This window comes from Hippocampus comes, unplaced genomic scaffold (genome assembly GCF_001891065.2).
Source record: "Hippocampus comes isolate QL1 unplaced genomic scaffold, H_comes_QL1_v1.1 scaffold203, whole genome shotgun sequence".
NCBI lineage: Eukaryota > Metazoa > Chordata > Actinopteri > Syngnathiformes > Syngnathidae > Hippocampus > Hippocampus comes.
Window position 1 is genome coordinate 311,407 of NW_017805993.1, and position 18,148 is coordinate 329,554.

General features: G+C 40.5%; 1 long non-coding RNA gene across 1 annotated transcript; it reads right to left on the reverse strand.

The window, feature by feature from the left end:
* Nucleotides 1–2,170: 2,170 nt before the first annotated feature.
* LOC109529071 (uncharacterized) lies at nucleotides 2,171–16,410 on the reverse strand. Its single transcript, XR_002170775.1, has 3 exons — nucleotides 16,399–16,410; nucleotides 7,442–7,448; nucleotides 2,171–2,273 (listed from the first exon to the last, which is right to left on the reverse strand). It is a non-coding gene; the product is annotated as an uncharacterized LOC109529071 (long non-coding RNA).
* Between the last annotated feature and the right edge of the window lie 1,738 nt (nucleotides 16,411–18,148).

An 18,148-nucleotide genomic window follows, 5' to 3' on the forward strand; every position in this document is an offset into this window, starting at 1 on the left:
GGGGACATCTGAGATCCTTCTGGAGGCTGCCAGGATTATCGTAGCGAATAGAGATGTGAAATTGTCTGAGAAGCCGTGCTGAGCGTGTACACGCACACACACACAAGAAGCAGTCACAAACCCACCTTTGAAAATGACATGAGCTAAGTGATGCAGGCAGCAAGAAGACACAAACAGTGGTTGGCAAGCTTTTATGCACAAGAATCATGTTGAATGTCTTAACCTGTCACTTCTTAAGGCTCTCCGAGCAGAAAACAGTGAAAACCTACTTACACTGTGGCTCATCACCACAAACAGAACTGCCTGAGATTATTGGCGCAATGCAAAGTTAGATGGCTCATGTCACAAACAGGGCTGTCCATAAAGAACTAGTGTGGACTCTACACCACTTACATACTTGCCTGTAATTTGGGAATGAACACTATGTACTGTACAATGAATGGATAAAAATGTTGCATGAAAGTACACATTATAACCATTTTTGTTTTTGAAGGACAGTTCATAAAAGCACTATTTTACAGGGGTGTCTTTAAAACAAATTACTTACTGAATCCGTAGTGTCAAAATTTTCAGCGCTGATGAATGCTGACAGCACACGAGTGTGTCATGGCAACCTCGTTGGGAATCACCCATGTGTTATATTGAAGTCGACACCATTCATATTACAATGATAAATGTAGCCATTTGACTTGCACATACGAATCTTCCTTCCTCATGAATCGTTCCCAGAAATATCGTAAAAACGTATTCAAAACACCGCATTGAGAATCAAAGATTAATGTCAACGAAATGTCAACGAAATACAATGAAGCACTGCGACTGTCTTTTTTTTAATAAACGAAAAGAGCAATTACCCCTTTCAGCTTGCCAGTGGCATTCGTCTAGAATTTCTGAATCTTACATTACAAAGATCTGATCATGAACAAGCTTGACTAGTTCGGTTTGTATGCCTGTGCTTCATGTCCCGAAGCTAATTTCTTTCAATGGAAAAGTGGCGGCATCACCTTGTTTCCATTCTACTCGTGAGATCTCACAGTGGTACCTCTACTTACAAAATTAATTGGCTCTGGAAGAAATTTCTTAACTAGAAATTTTTGTAAGTAGAGACGCTTTTTTCATTTAAATGCCCTAATTCGTTCCAAGTCCTTCCAAAATTCAGACATAAATGTTTCTTAAAGCATAAAAATGCATCATAATATGTAACAAATACATGTTACAATTACATTATTGCACAATATATGAGAGTTGTGCATAATGTACAAAACAACAAATAGAATAAAGAATAAAAATTATGGTAATTTAACTTTTAACTTGGTCCTCATCATTTTTTGCCATCTTTAGTCCATGTTCTCGCTCAGAAGTGGTTTTTGCCTGGCATTTTGTCAAAAACTGATCCAAGGAAGTTTGCTTTTGTCAACTTTTAACAATCCTTCGAAAATGTCCAAGGCAAGTGAGTGATCGCCCAACTGGTGAACACTTTTTCTGGGTTTTTCACATTTACACCTCATGGCACCGGCATCACCTTGTTTCCATTCTACCCATGAGATCTCTGTAGCCCAATAAATTGTGTAGCATCACTTTTAAAGAGGATCTCTAGTTAAGGAAATGATTACCTCAGAGTATTTGCCTGATTGACAGACAATTGGAATACTTGTTTTAAACACCGCAATATAAAACTCATATTCAATGGTTGTTCGGTGTCAGACCTTTCACCAGAACAGCAAGTGAACATACACTCACCATTGTCATGGTATAGAAATTTCCTCAAATGGTGTCAATATTATGCTTTGTGTTTTACAACAGTAACATCTACTTGCTCTGTTAAGAAATTCATATCTTAAAGTGATGTGATATTCTGCATTTCTTTTTGCCCGGGATGCATTCTGTGGGCAATTTACAAAGTATTATATTATGTCAAATTGTATTTCATGTCATGTTAGTTGTTATTTGAATTCAATAACTACTTTTAACATTCAATACCCATATTCTACTACCATTTTTGGATACTGACAAAAATTACGACCGTATTTTCCGCACTATAAGGCGCACCTAAAAGCATTCAATTTTCCCAAAAGCTGACAGTGCGTCGTATAAGTGCACCTTCTATATGGTATTCCAGTCTCCTTATATTCGCCATTGAGTTGTTTCCCTGTTAGTGTTCTCTTATTCCATCTAGTGGTGATCATGAGCACGAACCAATTGTAATGTAAAAGTGTCCTGCCCGACACTAATTGACATGTGCGTTCCCCAACACACACGCAAACAGACAACTACTTTGTGAGCTCTGCAGACCCATTATGAAACAAAGATAAATGAAAATAAATGAAGAAGATGAATGAAGATAAAATAGGCCATTCATTGAAGGTGCGCTTTTTAATCCGAAAGCACCTTATAGTGCGGACAATGCAGTACATTGCCAGAAAAAAAAAATCCTTTCCTATGAGAAAAGACCATTCAAATAAAACTGGTGCTAGCTAGTGGCTGCAACAACAATATTTACGAGCTTGTAATTGCTTGTTAATCTATCAACAAATAAATAATGTTCATAGCAGCTGCTGCTGTTTCCGTATAACAGATGCTGATTGCTTTTGTAGTGAAACCTCATCATGTCTGTTCCTGACGCAGCAGGTTCTTTAATCTGTACCAGCAAGATTTAAATTCTTCACTACCACTCTTTTTTTTTTTCCTCGCTCTGATTTTTTTTTTTTCGTCTGTCTTTGTGATTGTTATTTCAAAAGAGAAGACCTTGTTTTGGAAGTGTGGGCTGTTTTAGCATCAAACTGCTTTTTGGGTGGTCGGTCAGGAAGTACTGACGGTAAGAAACAGATAAGAGGTTTTAAAAAAATATTGGTGTGTTATATAGCTTGTCAGTCAGAGAGCAAGAGCAAATATCCAGACACAGTGCTGCTATTTATGCAACTGGGGATGCTTGGAGGGTAACTCGCAGTGAATATGGGAGATGAAGGGGTTTGAAATGCAATCAGAGGACGAGCAAAAGTGGTTAGCTGTTAATCATTCACCTGCTCTCTTCTAAACTGATGGAATGCACTGTAATAAACTGCCTCTCTATAAAAAGTTGTTGTTTTTTTTTCCAAAGACCACTATTCATATTAATAGTTACCTTGTGAAATGAATCATTGGCCGGTAAACAAGAAAAGAAGTCATACGTTATGGATCAAATCCCTTTGGCAGCTCTAATACCGAAGACCTTTGAGTTGCACCCAATCAAAATGAGAGGCTAAATAAAGCTGTGCCTCGCTTCTTTTGCTCACCTCACTAGGTTTTGACGATGGTGGTGATAGGGAAGGTATTTCATGCCAGGGTGGAAAGAGATGAATTACGCAGCAACCCACAGTCGGTAATTTTTAGAAAATATATTACTGCACAAGCACAGATTACGTAGGTGCACAGCAGCTGAGGTGCCCACGGGCAATTGTAAGCACAACGGGAAATAGTATAGTTGGCGTCCAGAGCAGTAAAAATATATTCGAGTTTATTTCATGACATCTTTACTTTTTATAATAGCCACATCAAAAAAGAAGCACCTCAAACTAAAAACAAACATCAGGTAGGATGATAAATGTCACTCATGTTGATGTGTGCACAACAATAAAAAGCAGTTCCTATATTCTTTCTTAAACAACTACAATATAAATTCTCACTTTTTTCTTGTGGCATAATACTGTATATGCATTTGATTAATCAGGCGTTTCATGTTCTTGCAATTCCATCCCATAAAGTATTTATTCCTTTTGTTTTAGGTTCTCTAATTGTCAGGATTCTTTCTTAATATAGCTTGAACTACTATGTCAACAAAACGATCGAAAAGTTAAAAACCAGAATGCATCCTTTCGATTTAGCTGCTGATGTGTTGTTTCTTTGAATTTTAATGAACTTGAATAGCATGAGTTATCGAGACTTTCTACATGTTGCTAATAAACAGACAAGAGCTAAAAATACAGTCATATCAGTGTCTACTTTCAACAAGAAACAGTTTGAATGGGATTTTTATTTATTTACTTTTATTAATTTTTAAGTAAAAGTGCATTGAATCAAACCGAATCGTCCGAGATACGTACTGAATCATGTTTTGTTGCAGGGAAATATCTTGGAAGGAATTGGCACATTTACCGTACTTTTACATTCAAACCTATGTAAAATGGCAACAAAAAAGTCCTTCCATCATACACTCTCGAACTGAGCGGATCATATTCAATCCAGTCCAACTGAATCGTATCATTCCACTTTCAAATCGAACCATCCTTGAATCGCTTCGCGCCCCAGGTATCAAAAATATGTATCGGATCATATTTTGTGGGGCGTTGCACAACCCTAATACACACCGAAAGTAAACATTGCCATATCTGTGTACTTTCAGACGCCAACACGTGTGACAACATGCCAGAGTTGAGCATAACGAATCCAATACTTGTTAGCCAGCGACATTGTTTTCAACTCAGCAGGGAGGACCAAGTGAGTATTAAACTTCCTTTGTTAGCATTGCACACCCGTTCCACGCAGGCAGTGCTTCGCCTCTGCCGTTACTTCCAAGGTTAGAAGAGTCCCATCGAAAGCTTTTATGGAAGTTTGCAGTGGCTGTTACAGTCATTCATCATTGAAAGATACAGTCAAGACTGTATAAAAACACAACTGAATTTGAAAAATTGGCCAGAATATGCTAGCTGCATTCCATCACCGTGCGTTTCACTGAGTGGTAGAGATTTGTCACTGAAGTAAATATGTACGACAACATTTGCATATTAAGTGATTTATCACAGATGAATCGCTGTGAGGTTAAAAAAAAAAAATCCCTATTATTAATTTCCTTTTCTCAGTCCATTTACATAATGTTTCTACTTTCATGTTTCCGATTTTAGTCGTACAATCATTTTATTTCCCCCTCAACTGTTTTGACTCACAAAATCTTATCCAAAATACATGACTGAAATTAATTTAGTATATTGTTACTTTGCTTTTATCGCTTTGTTTTGGCCTAAAGTACATTTTTGTGATTATCCGACAGCAGCTACACACAAAATCACCAGATTAAACATTTATGTTACAGCTGGAGCTGTTGTGAAAGCGCTATATAAATCAGGATGTATTATATTGTATTGTATTAAACATTACCAACAGAAAATAGGACCAACCGTAGCTACAACACCAGTCAAATTAATTTGAGAGCTCAAAAACGTCTAAAACTGAACAGTGTGTCATTTTAAACAACCTAGAATAGTTCAAATCACAGTACTTAGTTGTGACGTCCATCGAGCCATCCATTTCCAATGCCGCTTATCCTGAACAGGGTCACGGGGAGTTGCTGGAGCCTGTGCCAGCTGCATTTGAGCAGAAGGCAGACTACACCCTGAATTGGTCGCCAGTCAGTCACAGGGCACACAGAGAGACAAAAAAATGTTTACGCCCACATCCACCCCATCACTGAGTGGGAACCGATCCCACACCGCCCGCACACAAGTCAGGTGAGTGTACTACGATACCTCAGTTGTAACGTAATATTAAAAAAAAACACTTAAACCAGGATATGTGGCACATTTCTTATTACTATTATCATCCCCAGCCCTCATTTTTGCTGCATTTAATCATAGGTCACTGATTATGTTGTTAGGTACGAGTTAGCTGACATTTTTGGTCTAAGTGCCAACCACTGTCCTCTTTCAATTAGATTGAGAGATTGTGTCATGTGCATGTGACGATATTAAAGCCAAGGTGCTACTGAACCGCTCACAGGCTGACCAATTTTGTGAGTGCTGAGAGTGCTGAGGCACCCCTAAAATGACACCCCCCAACCATAAACTTCAGATGCAAGAGCTCCCCCCGAGTAACAAGTGTCCATGATCAAATGATTTGTGGGCGATAAATGAATTGGCTGCAAGACATCCTACTAGGACACTCTGTAAGTTCCCCCCCCCACCCCCCCGCAAGCACATTTTAGAAAGGGTAGGAGAGTAACATTTATGTCTTTTTTTTACTTATTGTATACTGTATTGGCATATACAGATTTTCATGTGTTCAACGCTTTGATATTGCAAAGCTAAACGTTTGATGCATGCCCTTGCTGTGGTAGTAAAAACTCAAACTTGTTTTTCAAATGTCATTTTACATTCACTATATATACTGAAAAGAGACTAAAGTAAAAACACTGCCCCCTCCCCCCCCCCGGGCTCTGGTTCTCCCTTCATTCAACCAGGTCAACCATTTATGAAAGGGAATCCAAGCTGAAACCATGTGCCATTCTTGGATTACCCTTGACATTTGATGGCATTTATTTCTCATTACCAAGTCAAGTCACTAAAACGTGTGCGCGGCCTGCTTTAATAACCTGAAAATATACAGTAGTGTTGGGTCCACTTAAATTAGTGGTCAGACGTGTCAGCAATCAGCTGGTTATATATATACAGGAGATGAGTTTTGTGAGGTGTCATTTTCTTCAGCTAATTATAGTGCAAAAACTGTATTTTTTTAATGAGGGGTTATTTTAATGGCCATTAGTATTCAAAAAGGTCATGTTTATTCTTTACACCCTGACATCATTTCTAGGAAATGACCCTAGTGCTTTTGATAATTGTAAAAGAAGACAAAGGAACACATCAGACCACAACAATAAGACGAAGTGGAGTGATACCCAGTGTAAGTCATACAAAAAAGCGGTAATTAAAAATAATACCGCATTGTTTTATTTTATTTGTAGTCATGGGTTCGAGCTTAAAACAAGGCCGTGCGTCTTCTGCTATTAAACATGCTGGAGGGTGACATTATGGAGTATTTTTGACTTTGATTCGGTTGCTATGTGCATTTGTATCAATCATTTGTGAAATGACATGAGTGCTGCGGAATTCCTGGTATCTTTAAGACCACATTTGTGGGTTCAAAACCTGTGATCATGACAAGTTACATGATGGAGGGAATGTCATCACAAAAGTCGAACCACCTATATATCAAAATAGAGCATATCATTGAATCCAGAAGTTTGACGTGAAAAAAAAGCGCGAGTGAGGAAGAATTGAACATGGCTATAACTGTACCTCCACAGCCATCGAGGTGTGAGTGAGCACAATGCTTACCTCAGTTGTTTGTTTCTTGGCAAGTAATGATACACGATATGCATTGTTCTTACCAGCATGAAAGCTGCACTGTGACTGTCAATGAACATCAGGAACGATGTCCCTGAGGTCACATCTCAGGTCCAATTGCGCGGATGAACCAGAATCAGGAGCCCTGAGGCACATTGCCCTTTATTTGTTCATCGGTTATGCCAACAGAATTCTTCTCTTCAAGCCACCATAAACTGTCCTCCTTTGCTTTCAATTTATTCAAGTAGTCATCAAAATATGTTGCCAAGCAAACCTAACCTACTGCCAAACAAACAAATGGACATTTTTTTTCTTTTTTTTCAGCTGATGGCATACGATAAATTCATCACCAGTAAACTCTTCACCAGGTAAAGAAAAGCCTGCAGCCCAACTGGAAGGCATATTAGCAAATTCAGAAATGAGATTTTCCTGTAATTGTGGAAGAAATGGATGGCTTTGAATTCATATATTTAGACGCTGCTGCATTCGACAGTATCACTCGGACCAATTACAACACCAAATTGCTCTTTTCTGTCTTGCATTTAACATGTAGTCAAGTAGCTCCTTGCTTGATGCCCCCATTCTTCCCTTTCAACCCTTTCCAGCCACATTAGGCCTGTGGCCATCTCTTCCTTCCTCACCTCCCATCCCTCGATAGCAGTGTAACATTTTACCATGTCCATCAATTTTACATGATCACTCTACACCAATCTCTCACACACACACACAATCCCAGCATGTGCACTGTGGCCACACCCTCCTCCCCTCCTCATTAAAGTTCTATGTTAAATAAATGTTTCAAGAAGAATTTTTTTTTAACAGGGGGCATACCATAACTCACAGGCATACAAATCCAGAGACCACTCTAATAAATATGGCTACAGCATGACCCACCGCAAGATATGAATAATTAAGAAGACAAGTGCAGGAAAATCAAAATTCGAAGGGAATTGGGTTGTGGAGGAAGACAAGATGGAGATCAGCTGTAGGAAAGAGTTACATAAAACACAACCTTGTCAGCTACTTTGTGTTATTTGCTCATCCAATTTCTTGCTCGACGTGTAGAGATATTGAACTTGGAGTGGACTTTGGCTTTCGTGTCATTTATGATTCACATTGGTATTATTTCAAAAAGTTATAGTCTAGAGCAGGGGTCCCCAACCACCGGTCCGCAGACCGGTACCAGGCCACGGCCCATTTGGGACCACGCCACACAGAGACAGAACTGCGAGCTGACAGAACTCCATCAGACATGGCGGAAATGTGCGTGACTTTAGCCAATCGTAGTCGTCTTCTAACATTGGTTTGCAAGAATCCGCCAGTAAATGAAAGAAGAAGCAGAACACAGAAAGTAACAGGAACAAATTGACTAAACGTACAACGAAACGCGCAGCTGATGGGCAGCCATGACTTCCGAAGATGAAAATATTTTGACAAGAGACTTTCCTCCCCTAGCGGTATCTGCAATGCGACATGGAGGAGGAAGCTGTTGTGCATGCTATGTCCACAAAAACAAGGCAATAGGAGAAATCTGTTGAATCATTTGAACAAGTAACACCCAAGCGGAAAGCATAAAAATGCGAGCAGAGTTTACACAGCCTGCCCACGGAAACACTAGCGATTTAGTCGCTAATAACTAGCCGGCAGCCACTGGATGAAAGCAACAATCAATCATGTCCCATTTGCAAGTAGCAATGATGCTAACGCTGTATGTAGTATCAGCACTATTAATTTGTTTACATTAAAAGGCGTATTTAATCATCCTCGTTGGTCCATTTTTTTGCAGTTCACTGTGTTATTTTATGTTATTCTACATTTGTTGTACAGTAGAGTAACAATATTTGAAATCAATGACAAAAATCTATGTGAATAAAATGTTTAATTTACTCTATAATAATCTTTGTTGTCAGTACAAGTGCTTTAAAATTCGCAATATCAAAGTTTTTTTTTTTTTTTTTTTTTTTAAATGGTTGCCACGAATAGCATGTACTTGTCTCAACTGGTCTGTGAGAACAGAAAAAAAATCGACACCAGGATGAGACCATAGGCTGCGGCCACAGGTCACCAGCAAGAAGCTCACAAAGCAGCGGTGCAGCAAAAACCTGCACACGTGGTGAGCGAGGAGGACCATGCATACTTGCCCACTGGGGGTTGTGGCAAAATAGGGACATTTTTTTCATTGGCCTATCAGCCAATTTTTTTCAGGACCAGATTTCCAAGTTTCTCGCCTTGTATTTACCGCATGAAGGAAAATTATGTGTACAGGGCTGTTTCTCGGATATTCAATAAATCTGTTCACCACTAAGGTCATTGGATGAATGAGCAGTTTTACGTTGTGAAATGAGTACCAGATAAGGCTAAATAATGAGGTTACACTCCAGTGCATTTAGTCTGCAGTATTTATTGTCACATCAAAGTGAGCGCCACTGACTGTTCCACTCGCTCACTGAAAAAGAATAAATAAGAGAAGACAATATTTTACATGATTATAAATATTAATCGTACCCCACAAATAAGCTTCATAAACCGTTACTATGGGCAAAGTCATGAGAAAGGAAAACAAAGCATTAAACACATTTTAAAAAAACGTTTTTCCTTTGCCTTTCTTCAAAAATACTGCTATGTGAAAAAAGCATTAGAATAACTAATTACGTTTCTTGCCTTTGATAATCTGGGACGTCTTTATTCTCCCAGCAGGGAATGCTTTGCTTTGACTGAATCTGGAAACATTCAACGCTTTTGTTGAAATAACCACTGAAGGCCATTGGCGTTTTTTTTTTGTTTGTTTTTTTTTAAGCAATAAGCATGGCCATTTTGAAATCTGCCCTTGTACCTACATCAGCCCGTGTTATTCCTCGAATGAAAAATTAATCAATTTTTGGCGTTCCCTGCTGTCCTCCAATACTTGCTTTGTGTTAACAGTGATAGCAAGTCATTTTTTTCTGCCGTGCTTCACACTGAAACCAGCGTAGCAAGCCTTGCAAAATGCATGGTGACAACCACACAAGCTGCCTTTGACCCATGCAAGTGTCTCTGTCCACGCGCGATTGAATTTTGAAGCATATATTCTCGATTTTTCTTCTTTTCAGAGGAGTGTCAACAAGTGTCTGGTCATCTCTTTCACTATCCCTCTCTGCCATGTATGAACGAGCATGAATGCTGCGGGCTGCAGTCAAGTCAAAAAGTCTCGTCAAATTTTATTGATATTGCTCTTAATCACAAAAAGGTCACATTAATCACATGCCCACATTTGACAGATATTAACGACAACCCCTGTACTTAAGCCCCAGGAGGGCAAGTAAAAACTCAAAACACCCCATATGGGGAGAAATGAGAAACCATGAGAAGGGGCTGCAGATGGGGAATCCTTCTTCCAGGACGACCAGGCTCAATGGATGCCGAGTGGGCAACCGTTAACACAATATTGTGCTCTACAGTGTTAGTATAAACTAAAAGTCCATTCAGCATGATGAAAAGTTGGACCAATAACCCTTCGGATAGTTGGGTTCTCCATCTGAAGCCAGCCCGGTTGGTCAATGAAGAAATCTTCAGAACAACTCAGTCTCCTCCCCTCCAGCCTCCAACTGCTTTCAGGTCGAATCATGAATGTATTATGGCTAGAGTCAATGCTTCCTCTTGCAAGAGTCTCGTAAATGGCCGCTTATCATGCAAGCAGGCCAGGGTGGCCAGATACTGGTGTCAAATGTGTGACTTCAAAAGAAAGCCTGACGCTTACATTTTAGACAATGTCATTTTGGAGGTAATTAACATCACTCAAGCTTTGTTAATTGCATAAAAAGCCCACTGCATTTCTCAGGGGAAAAGGTATGCACGGCAAGCTTAAGATGTACAATGCTAAATCCGCAGGAAATCGCACCCTGCTGAAATAATTTATATTGACAGCTACTTGGGTTTGCCAAATGTGCTTCTCATTGAAACAGTCATTCCCAATTAACTGTGCTTTGTGTCGATTTTGCTCATGAGTAGGCACTGCTAACATCATGCGATCCAGGTGGATTCCCTGTGCTGCCTTTTAAGTTTTCTGTCACACTGAGTGAGATGAAGCAAATGGAAAAGTGGATCAGACAAAGGTTATGATTCTTGCTTTTTGCATCAAAGGACATGAAAGAGGGCAGGAGCAGATAAAAAAAGTAATGGTCAAGTCAAAAAGAAGTGTCCTGAGAGTGGGAATGAAAACACACACACACACACACACACACACACACACACACACACACACACACACACACACACACACACATCCCCCCCTCCCCACACGCGAAATTTAAGGGTTTACTTTCATTGCTACATGTTACATCAATCTGTGCTAACCAGGGTGGAACTAAGCCAAAGTCCACAAACACACATGCATGTTTTTTTTTTATGTCAGTCATTTTCACACACCTCACAGGAAAATACATTTGCAGCCAGTCAAGCAGTATTTTAGAAATACCAGAAAATAATTTGAGGAAGTTTCTATGTATAAATGTACAAAAGTAACCTAATATGATCATTTTTACACATCTATCCATCAGCAATCTATACTGTTTGACCTCACTAGATTATCCCACCTTGTCCTTTACCAGCCGATATTGGGCGAAAGTGGGGATACATCCTGAGCTGGTAGCCAGATTGCCGCATCTCTTTCGATCAGATTTTAGAATTCACCCAATATGCTTGGTTTTGGAATGTGGGAGGAAAACAAATGAAAACTACCCACTGGAGGGTCTGAGATTTTGAACCCACAGCTTCTTGACTGTGACCCAGACATAAATAACCACAAATCCGCCGTGCTGCCCAAATAAAGAAACATTTTCATTTAAACTCCATCGAAAACCTCAGCTTTACAGATGTCATGGCTCCCCCGTCACCTCCAGAAACAACAAACCTTGGCTCACATGTACACAATAAAATAACCAAATAAAAAAATACAGAAACATTTTAACCTGTGAGCCTAAAGCTGCACATTTATACGCACCCTGCATGTCTTCGCTCATCAGGTGAAGGTTGAAAGCATAACCAATTTCCGTGAAGAGGGAAAACAACTTAGCTCATCCGTGCTCAGCAAAGGCACGCTTCCCCTCTCCGGACGGCAGTGCTGCAAAACAATTAAAGTTTGATTATGTTAGCTCAAAGCTCAGTTGTCTGCAGTGAATTCAGATGGGAGCGCTGAGGACAGCCAGCCTCGTGACAAAGGTTTTACAAGGAGATAGATTAGGATGTTATTAAGTGACATATTTACAATATGTCCAAAGTAATACAAATGCAGCGCTTGCTAACTGACAAAAAAAAGCGTGCTATTTGGTTGCATGAACTCGCTCCATTAAAGCATCCCTCACGTTTATGTAAAGGAGTTGTCTGAGATACTATTGTATCAGCTCAGCAGAAGAAAAACACATTTGAAACAATAGACAGCTAAGGGAAACATAAACCTCATATTTTGACAAGTTCTGGCGGCGTGAAAATGAAGCCAATCATCTTGACTTCGGCGTTTATCACCGTAATGAAGTGCAGAAAGAAAACAAATAGCCAGTTTAAGAAACTCAAAGTCTGTTTGTGTATTTTTGTCTTGCTAGCTGACTAGAACTTTGTTTTTGTTCCCGAGCTCTCACTGTGCACATAGAACTGTTTTCAAGCAAAAAGCTTTGAAATCTCTTCTTCAAACAATTTGCTCTCTTCCAAAGAGTCACAGTGTGTTCGCAAATTTAAATACAGTATTGCATTACAGAGCAAATTCATCTTTGTTCCCCCCAAAACAAGACCATAACTACTCAGTGATGCCTCTACTGATGGAAAACACAACGTTGGAATCAAACTAAGATAAATTAAGAAATATGATCTCGTAAAGGAAATATTCACAAATCTATGTGTGTGGAAAGTTCTTTGATCAACCATTGCAGATATATAGCGCACTCCATTTACCATTTTAATCTATTTGTATTTTTCATCTGTTGGACTATGAATTTATAATTGACGATTGACGGCCTGGTGATGCGGTTAAAATAGTATGACGGACTGACAGACTATTTCAGTTTGGTTCGGCTTGAAATTATGACGGACCGACCATGACGGATGAGTGCTCAAGCCATTGACTAATGACGGACCGGCAAAATTTTGTAATGTAATTTCTGCAATGATTCAGATGGTTCGATGCAAATTGTCATATGTCAAATGAAATGCGCATGTCAAAGGAGATGCTTTGATTACATCAGAATGCCCAGCTTGGAACAGAAAGATGAGCCAAATTCTCAAATAAGTTCATCAAGTCTTGCGTCGGCACAATAATAAGGAAATGCCAGTTTTTACACTCAAGCGCAGTTGTCCGGTTTACTAGCCCATTGAGTCATTAACGGGATCAGTCTGCAAGTGTTCCACTTGGGTTTTCAGAGTAATTCCGTAATTCTCTTCATTAATGATTTGGTTTTCCATTGTTGAGTTGTTTTGCTCTCAATGAATTATTGTACAATGTCATCAGTAATTATTGAGGCCATCATTTATCAGTCATTAAGCTCTGGGATACATCATTCCCTTTTTTTGTCAGTATATTTCCAATAGGCAATCCTTTGCATCATTTTGGAAGACTCTTCAGGTTGAATATTTGTTAATGTCTCAAACAAGATTCCTTCTGATCTGTCAAGGTGATTTCAAAATTGGAGCCACAAGTAGGAGTCACACATAATGGGATTTATCCTTGCTTATTACTGGAAGCACTGAAGTGGTGGCACAATTGGATTTCCAAGAAACGCAGGCCATCAGCCGGGATGTATTTCATGGAGTGAATGAGAGGAGGGACAACAGGGCCTCAGATGGTTCATCATCCTGGCTACAATGCATGATATAGCGTGACATGCAGCACTGGCTAACACACAAGTGCATGTTTTCGATGCCTGGCCAGAATAAGATATCCTTTATTTGTCCCACACTGGGGAAATTTACAGTCTACAGCAGCAAAATTGGGGGGTAGAAAGAAGAAAAGAATTAGCTACATTAAAGGATTTGTGGTACTTGGGGCTGTGATGAGACAATGTAGATATAATATTATATATTTTAGAGATGTTGTTAGTTGATGAGACAGGAGTTGAAGATGCCTTGAGTCAATGGTTAACTCCACCAAAATAACAGCAGTGGATAATGGCTTGATCGGTATTTCGTCCCCCTCCCAAACCATTGCATTGGCAAGGTCAATTCCGTTGAGGTTTCTGATGAATAGAATACCAGCTTTTATTTCATAGTATTGACCTTACTGTACATCGATGTGCTGAACAACTCAGAAGAGAGCAACTTGCTTGAAATATTGGAACAGACTTTATTAAATTATAGTGAATATCATTTCATACAGTATCTGGTGTCATAACTCCGATTTCCAAGAACTGCATCAAGGCTGTGCCCCATTGACTACAGCAGACTGTTGCATTCTTTATTTGAAATGCTTTTACTGGCCTTCACTTTAGCCTCTTTCAGTTTGTTTGTTTTTTTTTGTTTTGTTTTGTTTTGGGGGGGGGCCCCTCCACCCCCTCATTAAGCCCGTTGTTGTGTTGGCAGTGTGTGTTATTACCTTGTTTCAGGATTCAGCTTCTCCCAATTAGCTTGGATGCATTTTTCTCTAAATTGCCCGACAAAATGGTTTTATAGACTTCACAATTCATTCTGCTCCCACCATCATGTGTTACATGATCAATAAAGCCGAGTGAGCCTGTTCCAGAAGCAGCCATGCAAGCGCAAGCCACGACATTACCTACACCACACTTCATAGTGAGCTTGTGTGATCCTTTCTTTCTCCATACTTTGGCCTTTCTATCACTTTGCTAAAGGTTAATCATCAGTCCATAAAAATTTGTTCCAGTCATGTGAGCCCGTTTAAATATGAGTTTTTAGATTTTGAAGGTGGGAAGAGTCCATATTGAGAATGTCAGGGGATGGCATTCCAGAGTGGTGGGTAGGGGGGCATAGTCAGATGAGAAAGTGGCACAATGAGGTGAGGAAGAGCGAGTGGGTGTGGAAATATGTAGGAAGGCAGAGATGCATGGAGGAGCAAAGTTATGGATGGCCTTAAAAGTGAGGAGCAGAATACTGTCTGTCAGTGGGTGAAACATACTTGGCCAATGAATGGCAGGTCGTACTTTTGAAACACCTTTCCTCTGCAACAGAAAACCCTTTCAGGCAGCCGTGTTTTTGTTTTTGTGCAGGGCGTAGGGGGTGTTAGCCCTTTGCTGCCCCCAAGCAATGCCACGCTGTGTGGCTGCATGTGAAGCCCATCCCAGAAATGGCCACTGGCCAACGAACATAATAGTCCTGTTTGGCAACAGTCGAGTCATTCTTGATACAGCTTTTCATTTTTCTTGGCCACATTCTTCAGAAACTACATATGCATTTCCCTGCTGTTCAGCACTGATGTTTCCTGCTAACAGCCTGATCCAAGTACAGAGATGCATCGGCTTGAAATGCATTAAAATGTCAAGAGTGGAATGCTCGTGCTGACATTGGTCAATTCGGGCCCAGGGTTCCATGGATGAGGCTGCGGGTGAGCAAGCGCAGCAAATTACAGACAGTCCTTCAAAGATGGATTTTGTTTTCAGGATGGGAATTCTTATTCCTCCATGAATCTCATCTTAAAGATGCAAATTTTAAGCCTAAATTAATAATCATAAAAATAATAATCCACCCATTTTCTAATCAGTTCATCCTCACAAGGGTCGTAGGGCATGCTGGAGTCTATCCCAGCTGTCTTCGGGCAGTAGGCGGGGGACACCCTGAACCGGTTGCCGGCCAATCGCAGGGCACACAGAGACGAACAAACATCCGCGCTCACACTCACACCTAGGGACAATTTAGAGTGTTCAATCAGCCTGCCATGCATGTTTTTGGAATATGGGAGGAAACCGGAGTACCCGGAGAAAACCCACGTAGGCCCTGGGAGAACATACAAACTCCACACAGGAAGGCTGGAGCCGGGATCGAACCCACGACCTTTGCACTGTGAGGTTGACGCGCTAACCACTGGACCACCCATAATCATAATAATAGTAATAATAATATGCACACATGTAAGAAGTCATTCTGTATTGGCAAAATGCCTAACGAAAGGGAACTTGTCTCCTGTCTCTTTCCAGCTTCCTTGCTCATCAGTCTCCAACAGATCATTTTACTTGCCCAAATGCCCACTCAACTTGGGATACACAGGCAGGTGGCCAGAATAAGAAGTCTTGATGTCAGCTGCTATGGCATTTATTATTAAAAAGTCCTTATGCCCACATTCTGTCATTCTGTCTCATTAAGTGAGTGTATGACTCAAGCTTAAAAAGTTGACACCTTGGTTATCCCGAACTAGAATCATTTCCCAAATGGCTTTCTTGTAAGTGCACTAAAAGTTGTGGTAGTATGCTTAAGTTGCTTAAAAAGCAGGGCAATAATCCCATATACATGGAAGCCGACAGGATTTAAACTTGTGCTTGCTCAGTGATAGTTTTTGAAAGGTAGAAGTGAACAATAGGGCATGCAATGTTCAGCATGCAGGCCGGACAAGCACGTCGCTTTGTGTGGTAATGGGATCGGTCAAGCTACTTTAGGCTGCTGAGTCCTGGAGGCTCAAAGACACGCTGCAGTTCAGCCCGTGCTCTACCACGGATACCTGTATGTTATCTCTGAATAATGTGGGAGTATAGTAATACAGTAATATAAATATCAACCAATCCAATGGGACATGCCTTGTTTCTACAACTCTTGCAGTGTCTTCAAAAGCTGGCGTTGATGATGTGCTTCTGAATGCTGGAGTGATCAAAACTTTATTCCTTTCCTTTGAGAAAATCCTTTCTCATAGTAATGAGAAGGCAGCTAGCCTCTGTAGGCTTGCATATATGCATCTCTGCCTCTCCCAGTACAGAAGGGGATCCTCAATTACATTTTTTAATTTAATTTCAAATGTGGTTGGAAATCCCATACTGACAAGGAGCACTGCACAAACGGAACAATGGAAGTCAAGAAACTTAACAACTATAGAAGTGCAGTGACACATTTCATTATACAGGGATATTATGTCCCTGTGTGAGTTCGGATCTTATTTTGGAGAGATCCATTAAAATGTTGCCGTCCAGGGGAAACCCTTCTTTTCAGGGTTTTTCTTTTTCCTGCTTACTTCATGAATAAACAATCCCTGTTAGAATTTGTGAATTCAGGGGTGATCGTGCTCCTGGTGTGCAATTGAGAATTTGACAGCAAAAGATTTATAAATAAATACTTCGGTTAAAAGCGTAAACTAGGTTTCTGTAGAATTTGTGACCCGAGGGGCCAATATTGTATGAGCTGTTTTTAACCCTGCGTGTCTGCACTCCGAGATGGAAAAATTGATTGTTTAATCGACTACAGAGGGCAAGACGTACACGTAATTTATTGATGCAGGCACGCCAGATTAATAAGAGCTCATACAATATCGCCCCAAGGATCACAAGTACTGAAGAAATCCAGTTTATGTTTTTTTTTTTCTCTTAAGCTGTCAACTCTCAAAAGCAATTAACCCTGTTCCACACTCACAATCACACCTGGGGTAATTTAGAGTAAACAATTAACCTAACATGCCTGCTGTTTGGAATTGTGTGGAAGGAAATCTGGGTACCCGGAGAAAACCCACGCAGGGACAGGAAGCACATGCAAACTTCACCCTGGAAGGCGGAATGGAACCCCGGACCTCTGCACAGTGAGGCCGATGTGCGAACTAGTCACCCACTGTGCAGGCTTTTTACAGATCATATTTATCATGTACTATCCATCCATCCGGGCGGCCCGGTAGTCCAGTGGTTAGCACGTCGACTTCACAGTGCGGAGGTACCGGGTTCGAATCCAGCTCCGGCCTCCCTGTGTGGAGTTTGCATGTTCTCCCCAGGCCTGCGTGGGTTTTCTCCGGGTACTCCGGTTTCCTCCCACATTCCAAAAACATGCATGGTAGGCTGATTGAACACTCTAAATTGTCCCTAGGTGTGAATGTGAGCGTGGATGGTTGTTCGTCTCTGTGTGCCCTGCGATTGGCTGGCAACCAATTCAGGGTGTCCCCCGCCTACTGCCCG